This window comes from Corythoichthys intestinalis, chromosome 11 (genome assembly GCF_030265065.1).
Source record: "Corythoichthys intestinalis isolate RoL2023-P3 chromosome 11, ASM3026506v1, whole genome shotgun sequence".
Classification (NCBI taxonomy): Eukaryota; Metazoa; Chordata; class Actinopteri; order Syngnathiformes; family Syngnathidae; genus Corythoichthys; species Corythoichthys intestinalis.
In genome coordinates, this window is record NC_080405.1 from 27,111,019 (window position 1) to 27,122,849 (window position 11,831).

Genomic DNA, 11,831 nt, shown 5'->3' on the forward strand with positions numbered 1-11,831 from the left:
ATTAAATTATATTTTTGCACAGTAACATTTGCTCTTGTGTATACTTTAAAATTTTACAAATATATTTTTATAGAATTATCGGCTTGAAATTATCGGTTAGTTTAGGGTTGAAAAATGTATTATCGCGCATCACTATTAAGATATTTGGCCACAAACAAGAAGTATAACAGCAACATTCTCAAAGAAGTTGTAAGCATCAATAGAAAGTCAGTTCATGCAAATTTCCTCTTTCTGTCTTGCACTTATGCTGCCTTTGGCAACACAATTGCTGACCCAGACATAGTTAGCCATCAACTTACAATTCTCCTTTTCTCAAGATCAGTTGTTGTCAGCTTGTTTTTTTACTGTCTAGAAGACATTCGTTAAAAATATTTCATGATCAATTTACAAGTAATTTACTTCCAAAATAATGGGATGGATTTATCACTTATAAAATGTCTAAAATCTCAACCGTACGACTCATGAAGGGATATTATAAATATTAGTTGAACCTTAGGCAAGTGATTTCTGCTAAAAATGGTGGACGACACTGTTCCCTGATACACCGTCTTGAAATACAACCAACCCTAGTCTGTAATGCTATTTTATGTTGTCTACGTTACATTCCTTATAATTCCAAGTAAGGAGTTGATTTTTCGGAATTCCATTTCCTCTGACTTTCTAAGGAGACATTCTGCTACCGCCTACAAAGAGACACTTTCGCCTTCATTATTGAAGGATGTGAGTTCACGAGCAAAAAACATACAGAAGAGAAAAGCTGTGCGAGTTGAGAGGAATAACATTGCAAAAGCTATTCAGGCCAGAAAACAAAGGCGAACATGAGTGAAAAGGATGTCGAGAGGTTTTGGGTAAATTCAAACTCATGGTACTTTGGAGTAAAAAAAGGACACAGCTGTGGAGAAAGACAGGAATCTAACACCACAAATCGACAGCTAACTGAAAAGAAAAATACAAGTGAAGTGATTTCAGCAACTCACGCCTCTCAAAATTGGAGTGATGCTCTGAAGCTGCTGGCATCACCTGTTTATAGGGTGGCCACTTCCATGAGGTCAAAATGGAGGACATATTAAAAAAAAATACACCAGACTTTCGGTGTATTTTCATCACCAATAAAGTTTTGCACGGTGTATAGATCATATTTGTGTAAATAAATAGTAAAAAAAAAAACAAAAAACAATTAAAGGTCAAACATCTTATTTTGAAACGGTGTTCTGCCAAAATATGCTACATGGCAAAATGTCCTTTGCGCAGTGCGCTTACGCACGCATCAGTTAAAAGCAGCGAGTACTTATGATTTTATTATATTTGTGTTTTCCTCCAATAGCTTTTAGGCATTGTGTTTTCTTGTTGAAGCTTTAAAGCAGAGTGTTTATCTGTTGATAACATTAGACATATAGGGTATTTAAAGCCCCTTTATTTGACTGACTGCATCACAGAAAATTTGAATCCGTAAGATTTCTTGCCCAAAGTCATTTTAAAAGAAACACGGAGGTATTTAGTAAGGCTCTGCTGGGATATGAGCCCAGAATTTCCTGTTTACTAGACAGGGACTTTGCCAGCTAAGCCACAGTGCCCACTTTTAGTTTGAAGCTTTAACAATCTTGCCTTCTTTCTTACATCAAACAAGGCTGGGCGTCAAAGGATAATTGCCTCACTTTGACGATAGATTCTTGAATTTTTGAAAATGGGAAAAACTACAGGTGACATCGCGGATATGGAACGAAAAGGACAAATCATAGGGACAAGAGAGATGTCAAGCGTCATTTCTTTGGAGTTTGCTGCTCGTTTATGTTATGAAAGACCTTGGTAAGGAATAAAAGGTACTGCTGGGATTTGAACCCAGGGTCTACTGTTTACAAGACAGGCACTTTGACCAGCTAAGCCACAGTACCTGAAGAAATGGAAAAATACTCATATGTGTCCCTTTTCTATCAATAAATGAAGCTAGGACAATTGAAATTGAGAACTTTTGACTTAATTTGGAAAGAGAACTTGAGGGAATTTTTCAAAATTTCAGAAAGTTCAATTGTTGAATGGGGTCACCATTGACAAATCGTTAAAATTAAATCAAGCTATGTAAGGAGATAGCCCTTAGGTGGGTTTGAACAACCATGATCATGTTTTATGCTGACTTACTGACCACTGCGTCGCAGAGACTTAAGCCGACTGACATATCCCAACTGCGACACGTTCCAGAGACAAGGGGGAGGCCAAGTGCCGTGTCTCTGAGTTTGCCTCTTATTTATGCTCTGAAGACCTTGTTAAGGAATACGAAGAAGTACTGCTAGGAAATGAACCCAGGATCATTTATTTACAAGACAGTTAGATCTTTGCTGTTTACATATGTCTTTTTACTAGCAACAAATAAAGCTGGGAAAAAAAAACATTTGTGGGATAGATAAGCATTGAACATAACTTTTGGGGATTCCACAAGGTAATGTTTTCTGACACCCTGTTCTCTTTGAGTGTTCTATCCTTATATTGTATGACAATGACTACAACCAATGACAAAATATTACTGTAAGTTTTCAAAGGGTACAGTCGGTAACTGAATACTTGCCCGCTAAATACTCGGAGACCCATGGGTGTCCCTTTTTTAGGACATTCCGGGATCACCACCAAGACTGCCCACTGTGGGACAGAGTGTACGGGCTAACAGCCAGGCAAAGGTGCGAAGAACTGCCTTTGTTTTGTAAATAGGGCCATTACTGATGCACCGCAGGGGGGCACGTGAGGAAGAAACTACTGACTGTTGTTTTTGTTTCTGTACTGCGTTGGTTTAGGAGGGAATGCGAAAGGGACTTGTTTTTATATAGCGCTTTATCAACCTACAGTAGGCTCTCAAAGCTGTGATTGATTCTAATACAAACTGTTAAAGCGAAGACAGTTGTCCATTTATTTTTAGTTTGCTTTAATTAAATTAAAGATGTTTTATGCCAAATTAACTGTTTCAATGTCTACGTCATGATAGTTGACGCACTTGTGCGTTTAGCAAAACTCAAAAACAAACAAACAAAAAAAAAAAAACATTACATATGAAGAAACACAATGAACAATGAACTTACATTACAAATAGTGGTGTTGATTTTTTATTTATTACACCCCTAATTAGCGCACTTTTTATCGCGATTAATCTCTTTTTTAACTATTACTTTTCTGACTGAAGAAAACACATTGAGAGTAGATAACACTGGTCATCAGCTACTAGAATATTATTTGGATGTATCAAGCTTGTTTCGTTTAATTTAAGCAAAGCAAACAAAACAAACACTTGTAACTAACGGAAGGGTCCACAACACATGCACATGGATGTGGAGCACTAGTTTAGTTTAGTTTAATTTGGTTTCAAATTAAATGTAATATTTACACCATTGTATGAAACCTGAATGATAGTTTGTTCCTGAACCAAGAGTGGTATTTACTAATCTTGCATATTTTTTTCCAGCAATTTCATGTGAGGTGCTTTTCTTGTTACCACTGTTGTTTGATGTGCTTAGTTGTAGTATTTCTAAATATCTATGTATATCAATGTATATCCACAGCAAATTGTTAATTCATCTTTTCAAAAATGTTTTTAACTTGTAGAGGGTATTCAAACAAATACATCAGAATAAATTAGAATGATTAAAATACTATTATTAAAGCATCCTCTGAAGTTTAGCAGTTTAGTGTCAAGTAGGAAGTAACTCTAACAACACAGTGTTCACGGTGTCTGAAAGTAGCCTGATTCAGGTAATGACTGAATTTGCAAGTAAAGAGATGTTAATGTGACCATTGGAGTCGACAGTTTGGACGTCTCAAAAAGGGACACCATTGGCAACATTAGGGAGCACCAAAACTCAGGGGTGAAAGTGGTTAGAATTTCTTGTCGGACCACTTGAAGGTTGCCACGGAGCACGAAATGTTATTTATTTATTTTATTTTTTTGAGGGGGGTGGGGGGTCAAAACTACTGAAATGCAATTAAAACTTATGGTCAGTTATTTCTATAACACATACAAAAACTGAGTTTCATTTAAAATGGTTTTTTTCAATGAATTGCAAAAATAAAAGTTAACAAAAACAGCTATAACCCCAACCTCCATCTCCTAATTTTTATTTTCCCTCATTTCCTCACATACTAAATGCCAAATCTCAATTTTAACTACTTAAGAACATGGGATGTATATTAAAATTGAAGATAATGTAAACATTTACTTGTTGTTGTTTTTTTTTAAATAATAAAGATATACTAGTAAGTAACATACATTAAGAAAATTAAATACAAATGACTTTTATTATGCAGAGTGAAATGGAATATATTTTAAAGATCACGCAAACATTGACTTTTTTATATCATAATGAATAAGTAGCCTAACATAAATGAACAAAAATAAGTCCAAAGTGCACATTGACAGCTAAGATGTTCTGAACCTCCCCATCAGGGCAAATAAAACTAAATATGATAAATAAGCCTCCTTAACACTTTGCTTGCTCTTAAAGATTTGATCAATTTTCTGTTGCATTACCCTTTTTTTTTTTTTTTTTTTTTTTTGCTATTTCAGAAAACATGCACATTTGAACCAATCAGAGCTAACTATCTGTGGTGATCACATGTCAGTATGTCAGCCAATTGAACGGATAAATGAGTCCAGTCATTTTGCTTTGCTGCGTGCGATAACTGCAGTAGCTGGGGAAACCTCCATGCCGTCCGTGGAATAAAATAAATAATAAATATCGGTGGAAACGGATGACGCTACACAAGCATTTTATTATGCTATTTGTTAACACTTGTGTACATAAATCTAATGTTGGTAGATTGTTTTCTTCTTGGAGATGAAATGCATGTGTGGCAGCTTTGTTTTTTTTTGTTTTTTTTTTTACATTGCGTTTTGACAGTTGCCGTCATATTTTTGGAATCAAAGCACCATATACAGAAACAGCGTTTCGGCCCGGAATCTTATATCGGAACTGCATTCCAGCCCTGAATCTTATTCCGGAACTGCGTTCCTGCCCTGAATCTTATACCGGAACTGCGTTCCTAACCGTTCTGGCCCACTTTCACCCCTGCCAAAACCCATTGGACTAACGTGGGACACCATTGGCAACATTAGGGAGCACCAAAACCCATGGGTCTTCTAGTGTAAAGAAACTTGTTTTTGACCTGATCGTGAAAAACAACTGGTAAGGTGGACCTCGTTGCAATGCTTGAAACACTTGTTATTTTTGTTTCATCTTCTGTCTTACTAAAGTTGTTTGCCCATGCAAAGTAAGCTATATGAATGCACTTCAGTTGACTTTATCCAAACTTCCCCATTAAATTGTCTGTCTATCAGATTGACCTGACTGCCCTTTCCATCAGAATAAACAGCACCTTATACTGTCAACAAAACATTCTAATAACTCTCCTGTGGTGTGTGCGTATGCTTGCTTTTTTTGTGTATAAACATATTGTACTAAAACACATCTGATGAAACACCAATTTATCAGATCAATGATTAGTTATTACTCTGTTTCTTATGACATGTCGAATACAACTGTAAATTGAAGTGCAAAGATCACAATTTTCTGGCCAATTACAATTTTTTGAAAAGCCCAACCTGTCAAATCGAAATTGTTTTCAACAGCATGCCCCTTTACCATTCCAATCAAAATTGTTTTATTGTAAAATATTGAAAATTACCAGTGAATTTTTTAATGACATGTGCAGTAGTTCTGTAAAAAAAAAAAAAATGAAGATTTCAACTTAAAAATTTTTTTTTTTCCAAACTTCTAAATTACAGTATACGCTCTTAAAACTGACCACGAATATCCGTGACCAAATTCCAGTGGACTAATGTGGCTAATTGACTCTTGACGTGCTCTGTAGACAAGACTGGTTTTATTTAAGTGATTGACCGATCGCCCAAAATTTATTAAATCGGCCCCGATGGATCGGATAACTGATTGATGGGTGTACTTTTATCCCACTGATGTCGGAATTGGTAGTAGTTGGCATATTTGAAAAAAATCTTTTGTAGTGTCCCATACAAAATTGCTGTTTACATATATACTGTATTTCTGTATTTTAGTGACTTGACTCAAATATATGGCGGAAAACACTCAGGTGACTTGAAGTTCCGCACTGAGACCCCAAATTTGGCCAAATTTCAAAATTGTCCCATATGCACGTGTGATACATCATTGGAAAGCTTAAAATCTCAATTTTCTGGGGGAAGAAAATTTTTGAACAGGAGGGCATTAAAAAAAAAAAATGTAAACAACGAAACCGTGTCTGGAGATGAGAGCACGCGAGAGCAGAATTAAAGACGCCATGACTTTAATGAGATATTATTGCGTACTTACCTTGTTTCGATTAAAAAACTCCATGTAGCATCTATCACTGAGTGTCAAGATACCGCTGAGAATGGCCACAGCTGTTTTTTTTTTTTTTTTTTTTTTTTTTTGTTCAAAAGTTTAAAATATGCGAGTGAATAATTTTTTTAAAGTCGTTTTTTTTTTAAACGAAATATTAGACATCAATTAATGATTTTAAGCTAAAAATGACAGACATTTTGAATAATAAATTTAATTAATTACCTTTGTTTTATGACTGGGCTGAAACAAAAGCGGTTGCGTGACGTCTGTAAACGGGGGTTTCCAGGGTAAACAGACAAATTTAAAATAGTTCGGGGGCTTAATGCGCCATGAATCTGCTATGGCAGCATATAGACATATCGTTCTGTCAAACTCAACAGTTGTTTTGGCTGAAAATACAGCAGTTTCTTTTAAAGAGGAGTGCAAAAGCAGAAACGGCTTTTTCGGCCTTGTCTGTGTTTATCTTGTAGCATAAATGACCCAAAATGTAATCTTCACATATGTGGATGCCATGTCTTTATGGAGTTTTTACTGAAAAAAAAAAAAAAATAATTACCAAAAATATTAACTTTCCGTTATATCGGTTTTAAGAAGAACCTGATATATTGTGTGGTATTCATTTCCAATATCATTCCTTTACCAGTATCGCTTCTCCTCACATGGTGAGCTGGAGTATCTATAACCACACTACTACTATAACTACACCATCAGGTAGTTTAATACCTTCAATATTGATCGTCGGACTTCATCTAGATATGTTTCACCCACGTTAGGATGCCATTTCTGTAGACTCTCACGGGGTGAACGAGCATTTGTTGTTACACAACTTCTTAGCATACGGCTTGATGATATCAATAGAGAAGATAGTTCAACTTCTGAACTGATGCCCGATGCCATTCATGGTTATGATCTATATGAGGGGGTACAGGCCTATGCAGAACAGCAGCAAGGGCAGCGCATTTCCTCGGATTATACCACATTTTATGTTGACCTTTGCAGCTAGCTTTAAATTGGCCTCTAAAGGTGTCTTCTACAGCTTCATTCATTGTCACTTGCACCAGGCGTGTCTGCAGGGACACAAATACAATTAACAAGAAATATTTCACCAACACACCATCTGTAAAAGTGTCCTTTGATGACTATTTACACACACATATAACCATTATCACACTTAGATCATACCGCATTGCAGCATGTGAGGAAACTGTAGGCTGCACCATGTGTTAGTCACATAACTCAACCATCTATCAACATTAAGCAGACACGTTGGTGTATAAAGAGCACTTACATAATTTCACACATTTGCTTTCATTCATCTGATTCTAGTGAATATTTCTATGAATTGTATTGTAGCCTGATGGTGCATAAAATAGAGTGGGTCAACATGGCTTTTGGTGAGGACACAGTACATTAAATATGCCCACACATGCTAAGCATTATGTCAGAGTTGGATTATTTTCGTTCTACTAAAGTCCAATCAAATTCATTTATACAGTCCTTAATCACAAGAATCTTAAAGGGCTTTCTACAGTGCTGGCCAAAAGTATTGGCACCCCTGCAATTCTGTCAGAAAATGCTCAATTTCTCTTCAGAAAATGATTGCAATTACAAATACTTTGGTAGTAATATCTAATAATAATAATAATAATAATAATAATAATACATTTCATTTATAACACACTTTACATTTGAAAAACAAATCTCAAAGTGCTCATTGCCAGAAAAAAAATAAAATAAAAAAATAAGATGCCATTCTTCATCTCTTCATTTATTGTACTTGCAATGAAAAAACACAAAAGAGAATAGGAAAAAAATAAACAAATCATTATCATTTTACACAAAACTCCAAAAAATGGACCAGACAAAAGTACTGGAACCCTTTGAAAAATCATATGATGCTTCTCTAATTTGTGTAATTAACAGCACCTGTTACTTACCTGTGGCACATAACAGGTAGTGGCAATAACTAAATCACACTTTCAGCCAGTTAAAGTGGATTAAGGTTGACTTGCCCTCTGTCCTGTGTCCTTGTGTGTACCACATTGAGCATGGAGAAAAGAAAGAAGACCAAAGACCCGTCTGAGGACTTGAGAAGCAAAATTATGAGGAAGCATGGACATTCTCAAGGCTACAAGTTCATCTCCATAGACCTGAATGTTACTGTGTCTACCGTGCGTAGTGTCATCAATAAGTGTAAAGCCCATGGCACTGTGGCTAACCTCCCTAGATGTGGACGGAAAAGAAAAATTGACGAGAGATTTCAACGAAAGTCTGGGCGGATGGTGGATAAAGAACCTCGACTAACACCCTAACAAGTTCAAGCTGTCCTGCAGTCCGAGGGTACAACAGTGTCAACCCTTACTATCCGTCGGCGTCTGAATGAAAAGGGACCCTATGGTAGGATACCCACGAAGACCCCACTTCTGACCCAGAGACATAAAAAAAATCCAGATTGGAATTTGCCAAAACCTACCTGAGAAAGCCCAAAATGTTTTCGAAGAATGTTCTCTGGTCAGATGAGACAAAAGTAGAGCTTTTTGGGAAAAGGTATCAACATATAGTTTAAAGGAAAAAAAACAAGGCCTTCAAAGAAAAGAACACCGCACCACAGTCAAACATGGCGGATGTTCCCTGATGTTTTGGGGTTGCTTTGCTGCCTCTGGCACTGGACTCCTTGACCGTGTGCATGGCATTATGAAGTCTGAAGACTACCAACAAATTTTGCAGCATAATGTAGGGCCCAATGTGAGAAATCTGGGTCTCCCTCAGAGGTCATGGGTCTTCCAGCAGAACAATGACCTAAAATTCACTTCAAAAAGCACAAGAAATGGTTTGAGAGAAAGCACTGGAAATTTCTAAAGTGGCCAGCAATGAGTCCAGTCCCCTGAAAATGGCAGTTTTGAGAAAGCACCCTTCAAATCTCAGAGACCTGGACCAGTTGGCCAAAGATTCCAGCAAAGAATCGTAAGAAACTCCTTGATGGATCCAGGAAGTGGTTGTTCGCAGTTATTTCGTCTAAAGGTTGTGCTACCAAGTATTAGACTGAGGGTGCCAATACTTTTGTCCGGCCCATTTTTGGAGTTTTGTGTAAAATGATGATTTAATTTTATTTTTCATTATCTTTTTTTTAATTGCAAGCAGAATAAATAAAGATATTACTACCAAAGCATTTGTAATTGCAATCATTTTCTGGGAGAAATTGAGCATTATCTGATAGAATTGCAGGGGTGCCAATACTTTTGGCCAGCACTGTAGGGCTACACTTAGCAGAAAATAACATCATCTCCTAGGAAAGAAATAAGTAGAACCTTTCCCCTTGTTATTTGGATTTTTAGGGTGATGTCATCAATATGACATTCTTTACTGTCATCAAAGCAGCCAAGTTAATCATTTCAGTACTTCCCTAGTTTATTATGGACATCAGTGCTGCTCTCCTAGTCATCACTATTGAAAAAAAAAAGTGACCAAAAATGTCGGTTTTGGGACACTCAGGACTCATGGAATGAGACGTGCATATTCTAATTGGAAAGTGTTTTCATGCCATTAGAAAGGTTTAGAACAGGCATGTCCAAAGTCCAGCCCGGGGGCCAAATGCAGCTCGTGGTCAAATTTCATCCGGCCCCCAGCCTCTGTCATAAAATCAATAACGTCTGGCCCGCGCACAGACTTTTACCAAATTTTACCAAACAAGACACGCTGTAATGTACGACAAGATTACAGGGAAGATACGCAGCGAGAAATTGAAGCAACTTGAAGGTAGTTTAAATTCACAGCAGGAGTGTTTTGCAAGAGCCCGAGAGTCGAAAGAAAACACCACAAAGGCTAGTTTCGAGATTGTTGAAATGATTAATTAAAAATAATAAAGCAAATGTGACACACAGAATGGCTTGCTAAAATTTGCTTATATATATTGTTCTACGTAAAGGATGTCAGTCAAGGTCGGCCCTCCACATTTTTACCACACCAAATCTGGCCCCCTTTGCAAAACGTTTGGACACCCCTGGTTTTGAAGGACTTCAGGGGACTTCACTTCTTTAACTGTCCAGTAAATTATCTTTGACAACACAATGGTAAATGGTGTTATACTTATATAGCGCTTTTCCACCTTTCAAGGCGCTCGAAATTTGATTTGTTATGACCAGCACACATTTTGAATATATACATATCATTGTGTTATGTTCCAATTGTTCTTAGCACAAATACTGCAATATTTATATATGTGAATGACGGGTTCTATTTTTTTTTTTTTCAAGCATATCAATAACTGTAGAACCTAGGAATCAAAAGGTCAAAATATGCCTTTAACAATAGTGCACACATTTTTTTTTTCTTTTTTCTTTTAAAGGTCAAGGATCTTTCTGGGTTTGACCTCACGCCCAGATCTTGTCTGATACGGTACCACTTGTGGAGCTGTATAACTTGTGAATTCTGAAGTGGGTCTTCTGTCAATATTTCCTTCAGGTGGTGTGTTGAATGTCTCCTTCGTGTCCATAAGGTGACGCCTGTTTCGCCTATATTCTTGTCCTTCTAAAAAAAGAAAGTATAGCAATTTTAAACAGGAAAAAGAAGGTGGCTTTTTAGGTGGGTTGATTTGTGTGGGTCAGATGTGTCATGATTTTTGTGAGGCCTATGCAAGTTGTTAACTCTCAAGGAGGGTTCAGGGACATTGGACAGTGACTTTGAAAAACTGAGCAAAAGGTGACTCTACAGCAAGGCTGAAAGAGCCGAAGTGAAAGTGAATCCAAAACAGAGATGCGACATTGAGCAGGCGGCACAGAAAGAAAAATCTCAGGAGGTCTGGAGATGAGATTCAAATGCCACAGGGGGTTGAAATTAAAGTTTCACAAAACCTAAAGTAAAGCCTATTCGTGGGAGTCATTTTCATATTCATACAATATTTCACACCACACGCATGCACCCATAAGTCAATCCCCTGCTGATATGTAGTGCTACAGAAACATGTATAGTGAGGACAATTCATCTGGCACAGTGTACATTATGTATAAGTGGAGTTTTTTTTTTTTTTTTTTTTTTTAAAAACAATGAAATGAACGAAGAAAACACAGTGTCGATTTTAATTGGGCAAATGTTTAGTACTTTACATTCACAGAGATTCTTTATTTACAAAGACTGGAATCCTCCGCCTTATAAAACTAGCAGAACATGAAAGCATATCACGAGTTTAAAAAAAGAAAAAACAAATGTTTCTCCTTTACTTTTTGTAGCAATCAGGTCTTCCATGTTTTTGTTTATTTAAACAACTAGACAGTTGAAAAGAATATTAAAGAGAAGAATAAACAAACAAAACAACAAAAACTACAAAAAAGCAATAACATCAATGCAACAACCGTATTGCCTTTTTCACCTTCTCTTATATGTAATCTGACAGCATCCTCATTTTCATAATTAAAGTTTTAAAAAATATAAAGAAGGCCAGATGGCTCAAAACACCTGCGTGTACAAGCCCAAGTATTACAGCAAAAACAAGAGTTTTTG

At 36.6% G+C, this 11,831-nt stretch overlaps 1 non-coding gene across 1 annotated transcript; it reads right to left on the minus strand.

Moving 5' to 3' along the window:
- Positions 1 to 1,818: 1,818 nt before the first annotated feature.
- Positions 1,819 to 1,892, minus strand: trnat-ugu (transfer RNA threonine (anticodon UGU)). The gene has a single exon. It is a non-coding gene; the product is annotated as a tRNA-Thr (tRNA).
- Between the last annotated feature and the right edge of the window lie 9,939 nt (positions 1,893 to 11,831).